We start from the raw sequence: 15,894 nt of genomic DNA on the forward strand, positions 1-15,894 counted from the left end.
CCATGAATATACTCAGCAGCTTGAAAATATATCATAAGGGAAAAAGATTTCTACATCCTAAGCCATTCTCTACCCTGAGAATGTTGGCATTTTATATTATGTTTGAATATTTTTGTTAAAAAAAAACACCTTATCTCACTTGGACAGGCTGACATTTAGCCAAAAGTAGTTTTCAACATTCCCCTGGTTTTAGCCAGGGGAAGAGTGATTATAGAAAGATAGCCCCACCAAGCCTTTAGGGTTCATGAGTCAAGAGCTCCCTATTTTTCTCACCCACACTATGGACGCTAACACTTTGGTGAGCTAAACGTAAGAAAGAATAGCCCATTTCCACCAAGGTGCACAGGATTAGAGTGCTCATGTGCAACGGAGAGTGAGACAATTCTGTCCTGAGTCTTTCTCTTGGTTGTCTGTCACCATGGTGACGTGGAAGGGCATACTGGATCAGAGTGCAATAGAAAAATACAGTGATAATGAGATGTGGTAAAGAAAAATAGAGCAAGAAATGTATGTTTCCCTTTCTGATTACAGAAATAGTAGCAATTCTTTCAACTTATCTAGATGGGGGGAAAAAACACCAGAAACAAAACTATCTTTTTTTTTTTTTTTTTTTTTTTTTTTTGCGGTACGCAGGCCTCTCACTGCTGTGGCCCCTCCCGCCGCGGAGCACAGGCTCCGGACACGCAGGTTCAGCGGCCATGGCTCACGGTTCTAGCCGCTCCGCGGCATGTGGGATCCTCCCGGACCGGGGCACGAACCCGTGTACCCTGCATCGGCAGGCGGACTCTCAACCACTGCGCCACCAGGGAAGCCCAAAACTATCACTTTTAACTTTGTTGTTTCCAAATCTAGGCTTCTTCTAGCTGAAACTACTTGAGATTCCCAAACATGCTAGCAAGTGCCATCATGGCTTTGCTCAAACTGCTACAGGTGTCAGGAATGCACCTGAACACTGACCCCCTCTCTGGTCCACACCCTGGGTGCAAACCATCAATGAAAAGTAGAAATGATAAGAAATGTCACACTTTCAGTGGATTAGCATGAGCACTGCCTAACCAAAGCAGAGTTAGTATAAGAAAAATCAGGAGAGAAGAATGCAACAGCAATCAGGTAAGTCAGACAGAAAGATCAATCAAGTCAACTAACACTAAAACATTTTGTAAGATTAAAACTGAAAAATATTTATAAGCAGTGTAGTAGAAATGGAAATCAGATCAATTTGGGTCAGACAATGAATAAGAGGTGAGTAAATTTTTTTAATTCAACTCTTGTAATTGTTTTAGTGCCTATTATATTTCCTCAAAAAAGTTATTTTAATAAATAAATTTCTTGTCTTAAAAAATACAGTTAGGAGGCCCAACACTTAAAGTAAATATTTTCTCTTCGATGTTGTATGTTAATTCAAAGTAAGAAGATGATTATATTGTGAATGACTTCAATTCAGAGCAATGGTCCTCAGGCAATGTTCTGAAAGATCTCTTCACTTCATCAAAGTGGTTTTGTTAAGAAATTGTATCTCTCATAGAAACAACAATTGGAACAATGAATTAGTTTCAATTTTAATTAAATGATGATTTCATTTAGCTTTGATTAAATTACAACGGCTAGATAAACCTAGACAGCAACATTTAGCTAATTTAATTAGGTATGGCATTGCTTTTCTGCATTTCCACTCTGAATGACAAATAGTTTTTCCTACACAAGATTCTCTGTACTTTTACTGAATATACATATGAAAACAACAGGCAAATTAAAACTAACTGCATGATCTTTTTTCGTTTATTTTTCAATTTTTACTTTTGGAAAGATTTTACGATAAATGGTAAATAACTATCTTTTTCTCTATTTAAGATAAAATTTTCAATAAAAGAGTTATTTAATTTTATTAAGAAATAAACTTAAAACATTTTAGATAGTAAGAATTGGTTTCACCATAGAATAGCTAACCTTCCTTAGCTCCACTATTTTTTAAGTAACTATTTTATAAAAATTGACTTTCAATCATTCAGTTTAATACTTGGATTGCATTTTTCTTGTTCTCTTTGTCTCCTTTCTTTCCTTCCTTCTTTCCTTCCTCCCTCCCTCCCTCTTTCCCTCCTTTCTTTCTCCTTTCCTTCCTCCCTCCCCCTTTCTTCCTTCCTTCCTTCCTTTCTTTCTTTCTCTCTCCCTTCCCTCCTTCCTTCCTTTCTCTCTCTCTCTCTCTCTCTCTCTTGATTTACATACCTAAGAGGATTGAACTTCAAGTGGTTGTAAGCTGTGATTCAACCTTAAAATTTCTGGCTCTCTTAGAGGGTTATTATATATCAGTTAGAGATTAGATTCAATTTCAAAAATAACAGTAACTAAATAAGATTGAGATTAACTTTCTTTCAAATAACAGTAAATCTAGGGATAGGCATCTCAGGTCCGACAATTGTTAAAGAAAAAAACATACTGAACAGGATGAACAAACAAAAGTCAATTTTATCCCAATTGTATTACAACAGGGAAGAGACACTGAACTCAATTTCACTGAAACAAAAGCAGCAGAGTTTTTAAGAACTGGGGTGGGGGGATTGTAGGCTACCTGTGTTTGCTAACTGGCCATACCCAAAGGAAAATTAAATTTTCTCCTTTTGTCATGACAGGAGGTAGTTTTACCATCTAGAATGAGAAGCTAACTGAAGTTAGGCTCCTACCTCTCTCTCTTTCTCCCCCCCAACCCCCGTCTCTCTCTCTCTCTATATATATGGTTTACTATATATAAACCTCATGGTAACCAAAACCAGAAATCTATAATGATACACACACACACAGGAGAAAGGAATCCAAACTTAACATAAAGATAATCATCAAATCACAAGGGAAGAGAACATAGAAAAAGAAAACAAACAACCAAAAAAACCCGTACAAAAACAATCCCAAAACCATTTACAAAGTGGTAATAAGAACACACAAATCAATAATTACTTTAAATGTAAACGGACTAAATGCTCCAATCAGAAGACACAGAGTGGCTGAATGGATACAAAAACAGGGCTTGTATATATACTGCCTACAAGAGACTCACTTCAGATCTAAAGATACACATATACTGAAAGAGAGGGGTTGGAAAAATGTATTCTGTGCAAATGGGAATCAAAAGAAAGCTCGAGTATCAATCCTTATATCAGACAAAATACACTTTAAAACAGAAACTGTTATAAGAGACAAAGAAAGACATTACATAATGATCAAGGATTGACCAAAGAAGAAGATATAACAATTGTATATATCCCCAACGGAGGAGCACCTAAATACATAAAGCAAATATTAACAGATATAAAGGGAAAAACTGACAGCAATACAATAATAGTAGGGGACAGATCATCCTGACAGAAAATCATTAAGGAAACTCTGGCCTTAAAAGACACATCATACCAGATGGACAAACAAGTGGAGGCTACTAAATGACTATTGGATCACTGAAGAAATCAAGGAAATCAAAAAATTCCTGGAGATATATAAAAATAGAAACATAATTATCCAAAATTTATGGGATGCAGCAAAAGCAGTTCTAAGAGGAACGTTTATAACAATACAACCTTACCACTGGAAATAAGAAAAATCTCAAATAAACAACCTAAACTTACACCTAAAGGAACTAGAAAAAGAACAAACAAAATCCAAAGTTAGTAGAAGGAAAGAAATAACAAAGATCAGAGCAGAAATAAATGAAATAGAGGCCAAAAAAAAAGAACTAGTTCTCTGAAAAGATAAACAAAATTGATAAACGTTTAGCCAGACTCATCAAGAAAAAAAGAGAGAGGGCCCAAATCAGAACTGAAAAAGGAGAGTTACGCCCGACACCACAGAAATACAAATAATCATGAGACTACTAAGAGCAACTATACACCAATAAAATGGACAACCTAGAAGAAATGGACAAATTCCTAGAAATGTACAATCTCTCAAGACTGAACCAGGAAGAAATAGATAATATGAACAGACTAATTATCAATAATGAAATTGAATCAGTAGTTAAAGAAAACAAAAATACAAAAAACCTCCCAACAAACAAAAGTCCAGGACCAGATGGCTTCACAGGTGAATTCTACAAAACATTTAGAGAAGAGTTAACACATATCCCTTCTCAAACTATTCAAAAAAAATTGAAGAGGAGGGGACAGTTCCAAACTCATTCTACAAGGCCAGTGTTATCCTTATACTAAAACCAGATAAATACACTACAAATAAGTAAAAGTACAGGCCAATATCACTGATGACCATAGTTGCAAAAATCCTCAATAAAAAATTTGTAAACCAAATTCAGCAATATGTTTAAAAGGATCATACATCATGATCAAGTGGAATTTATGCCAGGGATGCAAGGATTTTTCAATATCCACAAATCAATCACTGCGATATACCATATTAACAAATTGAAGAATAAAAACCAGATGCAGAAAAAGCTTTTGACAAAATTCAACATCAATTAATTATAAAACTCTCCAGAAAGTGGGCATAGAGGGAACATACCTCAGCATAATAAAGGCCATATATGATAGGCCCACAAAAGACCCTGAATAGGCAAAACAATCTTGAGAAAGGGTAACGTAGCTGGAGGTATCACACTCCCAGACTTCAGACTGTACTGCAAAGCTAAGTAATCACAACAGTGTGGTATTGGCACAAAAGCAGACACATAGGTCAATGGAACAGAATTGAGAGTCCAGAGATAAACCCAGGCACTTATGGTCAATTAGTCTATGACAAAGTAGGCAAGAGTATATAATGGAGAAAAGACAGTCTCTTCAATAAGTGGTGCCGGGAAAATTGGACAGCTGCACATAAAAGAATGAAATTAGAAAATTTTCTTACACCATATAGAAAAATGAACTCAAAATGGATTAAAGATTTAAATGTAAACCTGAGATCATAACACTTCTAAGAAAGAACATAGGCAGAACATTCTCTGACATATATCAAAACAATATATTTTTGGATCTGTCCCCTAAGGCAAAGGAAACAAAAACAAAACTAAACAAATGGGACCTAATCAAATTTAAAAGCTTTTGTACAGCAAAGAAACTCTTCATTAAAAAGAAAAGACAAATTACTCAATGGGAGAAAATATTTGCAAATGATACGACCAATAAAGGGTTAATATCCAAAATATATAAACAGCTAATACAATTCTATATTTAAAAAAAAAACAAAACAAATGACCTGATTAAAAAACCAGCAGAAGACCTGGATAGAGATTTTTCCAAAGAAGACATACAGGCACATGAAAAGATGCTAAACATCACTAATTGTCAGAGAAATGCAAATGAAAAACATATCACCTCACATCTGTCAGAATGGCTATCATCAAAAAGACTCCAAACAAGAAATGTTGGTGAGGATGTTGAGAAAAAGGAACCCCTGTACACTGTTTGTGGGAATGTAAATTGGTGCAGCCACTGTGGAAAACAGTATGGAAGTCCCTCAAAAAACTAAAAGTAGAACTACCCCATTATCCAGCAATTCCACTGCTGGGTATGTATCTGAAGAAAATGAAAACACTAATTCAAAAAGATGCATGCACCTCAATGTTCACAGTAGCCGTATTTACAATAGCCAAGATATGGAAGCAACCTAAATGTCCATCAGCAGATGAACTGATAAAGAAGACATGGAATACTATTCAGCCATAAAAAAGAATAACATTTTCCATTTGCAACAGCCTGGATGGCCCTGGGAGGTATTATGCTTAGTGAAACAAGTCAGGCACAGAAAGACAAATACTGTATGTTATCACTTATATGTGGAATCTGAAAATAAAATAAACTAGTGAATATAACAAAAAAGAAACAGATTCACAGATATAGAGAATGAGTAGTTACCAGTGGAGAGGGGCAAGATATGGGTAGGGTATTAAGAACAAACTACTATGTATAAAATAAATAAGCTACATTAGATATATTGTACTGTACAGGGAATATAGCCAATACTGTATAAAAATCATAAATGGAATATAATTTATAAAAATTTTAAATCACTATGTTGTACACCTAAAACATAATACTGTGAATCCACTCTACCTCAATTAAAAATTTTCATTATTTGATCTGATAATGTCTGTATTAATTACATGACAATAAGCCTCAGTTAAAGTTAAGATCCTAAGCTCTGGAATTTGCTTGCCTTCCTAGGTGCCAAGTAGATCCAAGAGCCCAGGGAAGAGTACAAGTATGCTGTAGTATAGTGACTCTCACTGAAGAGATACAAAGGGATTTGATTGTAAGAAACTTGAAACAAGCCATTATCATTGTAACTTTACTCTTTTGGCCTAGCTTCAATCTTTGAACTATCTGAATGGGTCTGAATCAAGCTTATCAATTGTACTTCTTGGTTTATTTAAACCAACCCCTCCCCCTTTCTCTCTTCTCTCTCTCTCTCTGTCTTTTTTTTTTTTAAAGGAACTTATATGTTTCCCTTTGGATTTAATAGGTCATTGCAGTAGTAAAGATCAAGTCGTTGTGGTAGATAAAAGTTAGGCTAATACTTTTTTCCTATATGTATATGGAAAAAAAACATATATATATATATATATATATATATATATATATATATATACAGGCCGCACTGCATGGCTTGTAGAATCTTAGTTCCCCAAACAGGGATTGAACCCAGGCCCTTGGCAGTGAAAGCGTGGAGTCCTAACCACTGGACCGCCAGGGAATTCCCACCAGCTATATTTTGTACAAGAGCTATCTACTGTCAAAGGAATACTTTCTGGAATTATAAACTCCTATGTTCTCATGAGACTTTATATGCAATCTTTATTTGAAGATATAAGCTCTGCCATAACTAACTATTAGACTTGCCTAGAATGACAGGTTAAACACCATGACTATTAAGGTACTTATGCTAGTTTGACCTCAGTGAAAAGAAACATTATTTCTGGAAAAAATCTTTCTCCATCATAAAAGTTAAATCATTTCATCAGACCCAAAGCCTCTTGTACTTATTAATATGCAATTATAATTTCATGAGATTTGAAGTGTAGAATTAATTACCATTTTAATATTTGATCTTCCTTTATATTTTATATTATAAATATGTTATGGAAGCCTTTGCTCTAGGTACAATACATATTAGGACTCTTGAATATAATGCACTTAAGTGGAAACATGACAAGTGTCATTGCCAAAATTGAAGGTCCAGAGCAATGTTAAATTAGTACAATATTTATAGAAGTATCAATATGAATAGTACGAGAGTCATTTATTTTCCAACCAACAAAGGGGCTTAGGCTTAGATTTCATGCTTTCACCATTTTCCTCAGCATAACTGGAATGTGATTTAGAGGGCAATAAATGCATATCCAAAAAATGCACATAATTGACAAACAGAGACAGATTCAGAAGTACACGGCTTAACTGATGTCCTGAGGAACTAGAGCAGCTGGAGGTGTTACTACATTATGCTACTCCTTCACATTGGGAAAGAAGAGCATGAGAAACTCTGTAGCTGGGAAAACATTCACTGTCTCCTTTCCCTTTTGGAACCATAGCCATATTTTCCCAGTTATATGTTCAGAATTTGTGAATAATCATCTATTCCTAAACGAAGTGGAAATTCTTTGGAGAAGTGAGGAGATTTTGCAACCTGCATATTGAATTTCATCTCAAATTAAAAAGCACTGATATACCTTCTGAAGTGAAATTTCAGCCACCATGAACGGCAAATTCCCAAATTAACTGCACATTAGTTTATATTTTATGTGTGTTGATATTCAAATTAACATCATCTAGATTGACACATGGAGCCAGAGTGAGAACAGATGAGGAATCAGGCATGTTGCTGGTACTCTCATTTATGTGTGTAACATCACTGAAGAAATCACTCGAAAAGAATTCACACGTAATAAGCATAGACCTAGGCAAAACACTGCTGCTGTTTTAACGGATGACAAAGATAATCCAGGTTCAAATACTCCTTACAAATTTATATCTAAATCTATTGCCTTACTCTCCCCCAAATGACTTCAGAGTTTCTGTGTTTTTTCAATTCACTCAGTAAGAGAAACATGGATATTTCAGTTATGTTGCTTCAGGGTTTATCTGAAGCATGAGTTTGATAGCAATAACTGGCTTGTTTAGAAAACAGTTCTTACATTTGAAAGGGAATTAAAAATGGCATCAACTTAAATACACATGCTGAAATCCCATTAGAAAGTTAGATAATGGAAGGAAATGATAAGTGGGCTTTTGTTCCTTATTCTATAAATTGCACAAGTGATAGAAATAAATATTCAATTATTGACCAAATTAAATGATTCCCAGTTATAACGGGTTGAATAGTGTCCTCAGAGAACTCATGTCCACCTGAAACCTCAGATTTTGACTTCTTTTTAGAGTCTCTGCAGAAGCAATTAGTTAGCATGAGGTCAGACTGGATGCTGGGCTGTAAATCCAATCACTAATGTCCTTATAAGAAGAGGAAAGATGCACACAGGAAAGAAGGTCATGTGATGATGGAAGCAGAGATTAGAGTGACCCAGCTACAAGCAAAGGAATGCCAAAGCTTTTTGGCAACCACCAGACGCTAGAAGAGGGTCACGGAATAGTCTCCTTCAGAACTTCCAGAATGAACCAGTTTTGCTGATACCTTGATTTCAGACTTAGCCTCCAGCACTGTCAGATAATAAATTCCTGTTGATTAAAGTCACCAGTTTTGCAGTAATTTGTTATGGCAGCCTTAGGAAACTAATGCATTAGTTAAAGAATAGCACAGTGCATAATTTGCAAAAGTGAAAAGTTATCAAGGAAGCTGGGCCCAATTTTTCTATGTATGATTCTTTGATAAAAGAAATCTGTGCTAATCCTTGGTATAGGCAAGATGCTCTGATGTGTGTTAACCCTCCCAATATTATCTTGAGATATTAGGCTGCCTCCCTCCCCCTTCAAAAAAAAAAAAAGACGTTAGCCAAGCAGAATAAAATTACAACAAAAATAACATGGAAAATCTTCACCTGCGATGATTCTGTATGTGTTGTCATGGATTACAGAACAATTTGATGACAAAGTTTTCCTACCTCCTGTACACTAAAATAAATACCAACTGATTTAAAGAGCTATAGAAACAAAAAAAGGAAAAAAATTGAAGAAAATAAATGACGTATTTTATGATATTAGAGAAGGAAGAAACCCAAAACAATACACGACCAGATTTCTTTTGGCTACATTTGATTAATCAAAGTTTGAAATTTTTATAAGAAACTGTACACTATGAACTGATTTAAAACTCAAACTGCAACCTGTCACCAGCTCTTTGCAATTCACATAGCAGATCAGTTATGGATAACAGGAAACTAATTCTGTTCTAGGGCATTATTCATTTACCAGATATTCTCTTTGCTTAAGTAGTACACCCAGAGGTGTCTCATACTGTTGATTTGGTCCCAGTTTGCCTAGATTGTTCTAGCTTCAAACTTCCAGTAATCTAATGATATTTAATGACTCAAGCTTCAGCATGATATATTGCTCCAATTTATTCTTTTGTTTCTAAATATTTTAAAATATAAATATGGCAGAATCAGTTATTTGTTGTTAAGAAACATTCCCAGAATTCAGAGCTCATGCTTTAAAACATTTTTTGTACATCGTAAGCATTTGAATATGTGTTTTGTGCCAATCTTAGCCTACTGCTATCCAATGGTGTGGCTGGACTAGCCCTTGTGGTTCTTATCGTGATTGCAAGACATCCTCAGCAATAACCATCAGGAAACTTTGAAAGAGACAAGGTTTATTACTTACATGTCCTGGAAATTACATGACATACCTGGAGCCACATATCAAGGTCACAGGTAGAGAGAGACTGAGAGCATATGGGCCTGGGGTTCTCCTTTTATTGGGGTCATGGATTGATGGCCTAGGGTTTGACGGGCTCATTCTTTATTAGTGAATTTAAAACTAAGAGCGGAAATTTAAAGTGCAGAAAGAGAGAAAACAAGAGGCCTAAATGGTCAGTTAGCTAAGGAGCCTGGGGTGGTGGAAAGCCTACCTCTTTACCTAGTCCTGTGACTGGCAATGTTATTATTCACTATAGCTGTCTTAAAGCGGATGCCTTGGCAATCAAAGGTTAAGTCAGCACTTGCATTACAAAAAAGAAAAACCAACTGTCACACTAAAATATGTCATGAAAACTATGAATCACCATCTTAGAAAAATGCATATAATCTTACACATAGACACACACCTACACACATATTTACACACATCGTTTTTGTACTTTTTAAAACTATTCATGGTCTTCCTAAAATTCATCCTTAAATAATGATTCTCTGATCTTAAGAACTGCTGCAAAAATTTTGTATAAAATATACTCAATTCTATGTTGCCTATGAATCACACAAATAAAACAAAAAAGATATAATGAATATTAAAATAACAGATTCTTTAAGATCAAATGCTCCTCCCCCTTTTTTAATACAATGATCTATAGGATGTCTATGCAGAAAAGTTATGAAAAAGTCATATAAATTTTTCAAAATAACTTTTTTCTCCTATAGTCATTGTATCTATAAATTCCTGAAAACATAATTCTTGCATCTACTTTCCAAAATAACTTGTCAATTATTCAATTGACTAACATGATGATTTTCCAAAATGTTGTTTCTCCAAAAATCTATTTATATCACATCAATGATAACGTTCTGGTATTTTACTCTTTGTGCATTTTTTCAATTCAAATATTTTGCTTATTAAAGATAAAAATGCACACAATGGATGAAAATCAGTGTATGTGGTCTTATTCCTTTTGGAATTATTATTCTCTGTTTAGAACCATACTTGATAAATAGTAAGTTCCCAAAAATATACATTAAATAGAACTTAGCTAAAGAATTCTAATTATTTCCCTTGTTAGTATTTTTTTTTAATTTCTAAGCTAATTTTTTCATCTATATGAATGGAAAAGTTAAATATCTACCTTCCTAGATTGATTTACACATTAAGATAATTTACGTAATAGCATTTAACAAGTTTCTTAGCATATAAGAAGATCTTAATGTGACTTCCTCTTCTTTTCTCTTAAATCTTTTCAATCTATGAATGTGATGTATGCTGTGAAATATTTGTGTATGATTGGTTTTTAAAAGCCTTGGTTAAAAAAATTGAATTTGCCATATGATAAATGTAGTGATGGTTTATTCCACTATGTTGGAACTAAACTGAACTTATAAAACATCAATTTAGGTACAGTTTTAACATTTTATTAGATCTCAACGTTTATTTCAAACTAAATGCTTGTTTATGAGGGAAATTTGGTAGACACTGAAAATATCAAAAATAAGTTAAAAATTACCTTTATCCCCCTGCTTCACTCCTCCCTTGCCTCAAAGTTACATAAAGTCCTTTCTTCTCCCTACCCAATTTCACTTCCAAGAAGTAAGGACTATCAATAGTTTAGAACAGGTTCTTTTCAGACTTTTTAATACACTCTCACTTGTGTGATGTATGGAAGAGTCAACTTTCATTGAAAATGCATTCTACGTATGTACTAGATACCTTTCTTTTCTCCCAACGCCACTCCTCATACTTCTCAGCTTTGATCTGTGTCCTGGGTGGCTTTCTTGCCCTCTGTCTTCCAATTTAGTTTCCCTGTTAAAGGAAGTAACAGAAGTTAAGAAAATGGGAAGAAAATAAGATTAGGGTATTTGTTACCCAGAGCCCTTTCACTGAGTTCCTGTGCATAGGTTTCACCTTTCCAGTGTAAACAACAGCTCTATGTACAGGCTGCCCTATCCCTGCAGCTATGTCTCTGGGTTCAGAGTCTGCTTCTCCTTCTAATTTTAGGCTGAGGGGTGTCAACAGCTTTCTGTTGTCACTACCCTTGAGATACTGTACCTTCCTTTTCCTAAGCCCTTTGTGAATAGTTTTTGTTAAACTCATACATTTATATGTATATGTATTTCTGTATTCATTAGTATCTTCCCATTAGAATGTAGTATGCTAGGTGGGTAAATGGTTTACATAGTTTTTTTCAAAGGCTTTTGTTTCCTCAATTGAGAAAATCACCATGCAAATAATAGGCCCTTATTACTTGCTTTTAAAATATCAAATTAACATTTTCTTCTTCTGGAAAAACAAATGGAATCTATTTCCATTTTGACATAAATATATTCATATTTATATACAAATTTATATAAATAATCACGGTACTATATATAAGAAAAGAGTATGTGAGAAACAACAAAACCTTCTACAAATTCCATTAATTCAGGGTCATCAAACAGGATCATAGAGTTTTTTTTACAGTAAAAACCATCAAAACTATCACTCTGACATGATCAATTACAAATACAATTTCCTCTGTAAAGTGTATAGCTCTTTAAGAGAGCTTGGAAAAAATCCTGAAGACGGATGGTTTGTTTTGTTTTTTGCTTTTTTTTTGGTGGTTGTTGTTGTTGTTGTTGTTTTGCAGATCTTTTTGTCCATTGTACATAGTTCTTTGTAGTTAGTTGAAATCAATGCTTCCCTTTAAATGCTTCCCTCTCCTGCAGACACACACAAATTCTATGAATGACGTTGCTCGGCCTTACACCACATGTCTGCAACATACTGATGTTCATTCCCTGCACCTTCCATACTTAGCTCTTGACTATTTCTCATTCATTGTCATTCTCTTTCTTATGATCCTGCATGAGGCAAGCCTTCTGAAGGGTTGGGTTTCTTTAGATCCAAATTCTGGGGTGTACATTTTCCACTGGCACCCTAGAATCAGCTGGATACTTCCGTGTTCAGGATGTTGAACTTGCAATTCTGAACAAGCTGACAGGCTGCTGTCACCAAGCTCTTGAGAGTCATTAACAATATGTAGAAGTATTTCCTTTCTGTATTTTTCTAGATGTTCATTAGAATTCACTTTTCTTCCTAATTCCTGTAATTCCTTTATGTAAAAAATGTGTAGGCTTTCACCACTAAGATATCCCACTGTCTTAGGAACGCTTGATATATTAATTGTGTCAATACCACAACTGTCTGTTTGGTCAGGGGGCCTTGTGGGAAGGTGTCAGTTGGCTCTGATTTTATGGATGAGAAGTTAGAGAGGCTGATTAGAACTGAGGAGGCAAATTGGTTTATAATGGTTTATAATTTGTTGAGCTTTGAACTTTAGCTCATAAAGCTTGTCAGGGTTGTCTTTCTGTTTTGAAGACCTGGGGTCCAAGGCCAATCATCTCATGATATGTAGAGGCCACTTCAGGAAACTATCATCTCAATGGGAGGTCCAACTGGACATCATTCATGAAGTCCCATGTTGCCCTTACTTCTATGCCTTGATAGCCCAATAAGATGCAAAAGAATAATTTAAAATACGATAAAATAATTATGTAAGGAATATGCCTACATACACTTTAATTCTATTTTTCTTTTTCAGTCTTGGGTGAAGCAGTTGGTATGTGGCTTGTTTAGCAGGCTGAACAACATTAGCAAAGACACAATTTGATTTTGCTTCTGTAAATTAATAATCTCAGTATCTTTGTGTGGAGAAAGATGAGCAAAAGCTTCAGAATAACTGAAGACAAGTACAAGAAATATCATTGACAGGCATCCACATGCTTTTTCTCCGTTCATGTTAGAATATACAGTGAGGAGAGACCAATCATTGCTCAGAATTACTGCCTCAACAGATATTTCTGTTTTGAAAAGTAACGATAGATGATCATCAAAATCTCAAGGCAATGCATCATATTTAAGGAGTTTGGACGCTTGAAACAATGAGTTACATTCAAAAGGCTCCAGTGTCAGAACTAAGAAAATAAACACATATTTTTTCTTTGTTTTCACAACAAAGAGCATTTAGAAAAAGGATGGAAATCACAGATTGAGAAGGTTCTAGGCAGATAACGGATCATCTGAGGGCTGGCAAGAACCAGAATAATGTAAAGTCAAGTATTTTTGTATTTTGGGGGAGTGGAGTGGCTGAGGAAAAGCTAAGTATTTTCAAAATTATTCTTTTAGCCCTTCCTACTCAGTGGATGTAAGTACCATTAACTAGAGAAGCCACTGATATTGACTTGTTGGAAAAAATACACAATAAAGAGCTATTTTCATAAAAAAAAGATAACAAGGTGGAGTCAGTTACAACTCAGAATTCTGGTATATTAGAGAGCCCAGTGGAGGAGAGTCAGAATACTAAGGAAGGCTGAATTTAGCGTTCACAGGCAAAAACACTGGAGTTGGACTATGTACATGAATTCATAGCCTATCTCCCTCATTTCTCATTATGAATTCTTGGGTAAGTTCCCAAACCCCTCTTAGTTTTCATATAGATAAAATGAAATTTATAGTGTCTAACTTATGAGGTATTTGTGAAGGTGGGATAGCACATTAAAATTCGTATTATTATAATTAAAATTCATATAATTTATAGCACAAAGATATTAAGTTATTTACAGTTTGACTATTATTACAGAATTGTGACACAATGCAGATCAAGTAAAAATAATAGATTAAATTTACTATCTGAAGTTCTTCAAATCCCTTTCATTCTAATATCAACCAAAATCTTGCTTCCAATTTGTTCTATGGTAACTAAAATCACTAATTATCTTCCAATTACTAAATCTAATGACCTTCTTCTTAGATAATATATTTTTGACCTCAAGGGGGAAGTTGGAAATTCTTACATTCTCCTCCTTTTGGAAATCTCATGGGTCATGGCTTCTACAATGAAGTCCTCTCTTTGTTCTGTTAGTAGATGAATAATGCTTCTCAAATTCTACTTCTATCACCAATCTTTCTAGTCAATCTTTCCCTAGTTGGTGATTCCTTGTTACTTTTATTATATTGCTATTTTTCTACTTTCACCCTACTAATTTACTCAGTATGGTTCCATATTAAATTACAATGACTAATTTACTCAGTATGGCTCCATATTAAATTACAATGTTTCTATCACACACACCACCACATGTAACTACATACACAACAAATACCTCTATTTCTATTGAGCTCCACAACTCATGTTTCCAATAAGCTACTCAGTATCTCCACCTAGTTAAGCCAGAAGTGCAAGGAACTTGACATTTCCAAAGATTTAAATCATCTCCCCAAACAAGTGCCAGCAACTCAAAGACAAACCTGAATCCTCAAAGTACAAATAATTAGATTCGAGTAGACAATCAAAACTGTCCTATGTAAGCAAGTAAATTTCAGATTGAATATGGACAGGATGATTTAAAAAAAAAAAACAGAAAAGAAATTACAAAACCCTCTTGGAAAATCTGAGATAGTGTTGTGAAAAATCATATTTTTGTGGTTAATGTCAATGAGGAACTGATAGAGAATTGGTAGTGTGTTTTATGCTACAATGTACATATACATTTCATTATTTAAATTTATGGCATACTTAGCATGCTTTTAAAATACACTATACATTTAATTTATATATATTATATACATGTATATTATTTATAGGTACATAAGTATATATAGGTATATGTGTACGTATATATGTAAAGTGATATCCCAGAGATCACAAATGGCTATTAAATTTTCTTAATATAGATGTTGTCATATATATGTCATATATATTCTTTGGAATTTAACACAATTGTTAACAATATGCTAGTGATAGTCTAAAAATTATTCTTAAAGCAACTATAGAAACCAGTAGCATATAATTTCATTGATAATACAGTAGCTTCCCAATGCACATGTAAATGACTACTGTAATGATACAGCTGAAGAAAATAATTCACAATTCATGAATAATAAGGCCACCATCTTCATATCCCTGAATCAAATGTGTTTACAACAATCACTATATCTCATGTAAATAAGATAAATGGCAAACCTTATTCCAAATGCATCTGATGGATTATATCCTAAACTTTAACATTTAAATGTTTTACAAAATATATATCCTTGTATTAAATTTGGC

General features: G+C 34.3%; 1 long non-coding RNA gene across 1 annotated transcript in view; it reads right to left on the bottom strand.

The window, feature by feature from the left end:
- The window catches only part of LOC117203929 (uncharacterized), a 235,343-nt gene that overhangs the window by 179,973 nt on the left and 39,476 nt on the right, over positions 1-15,894 (bottom strand). Inside the window, exon 2 of the long non-coding RNA XR_007469990.1 lies at positions 11,517-11,609. This is a non-coding gene — a long non-coding RNA (uncharacterized LOC117203929). The remainder of the gene's footprint in view (positions 1-11,516; positions 11,610-15,894) is intronic.

This window comes from Orcinus orca, chromosome 11, assembly GCF_937001465.1.
Source record: "Orcinus orca chromosome 11, mOrcOrc1.1, whole genome shotgun sequence".
Taxonomy (NCBI): domain Eukaryota; kingdom Metazoa; phylum Chordata; class Mammalia; order Artiodactyla; family Delphinidae; genus Orcinus; species Orcinus orca.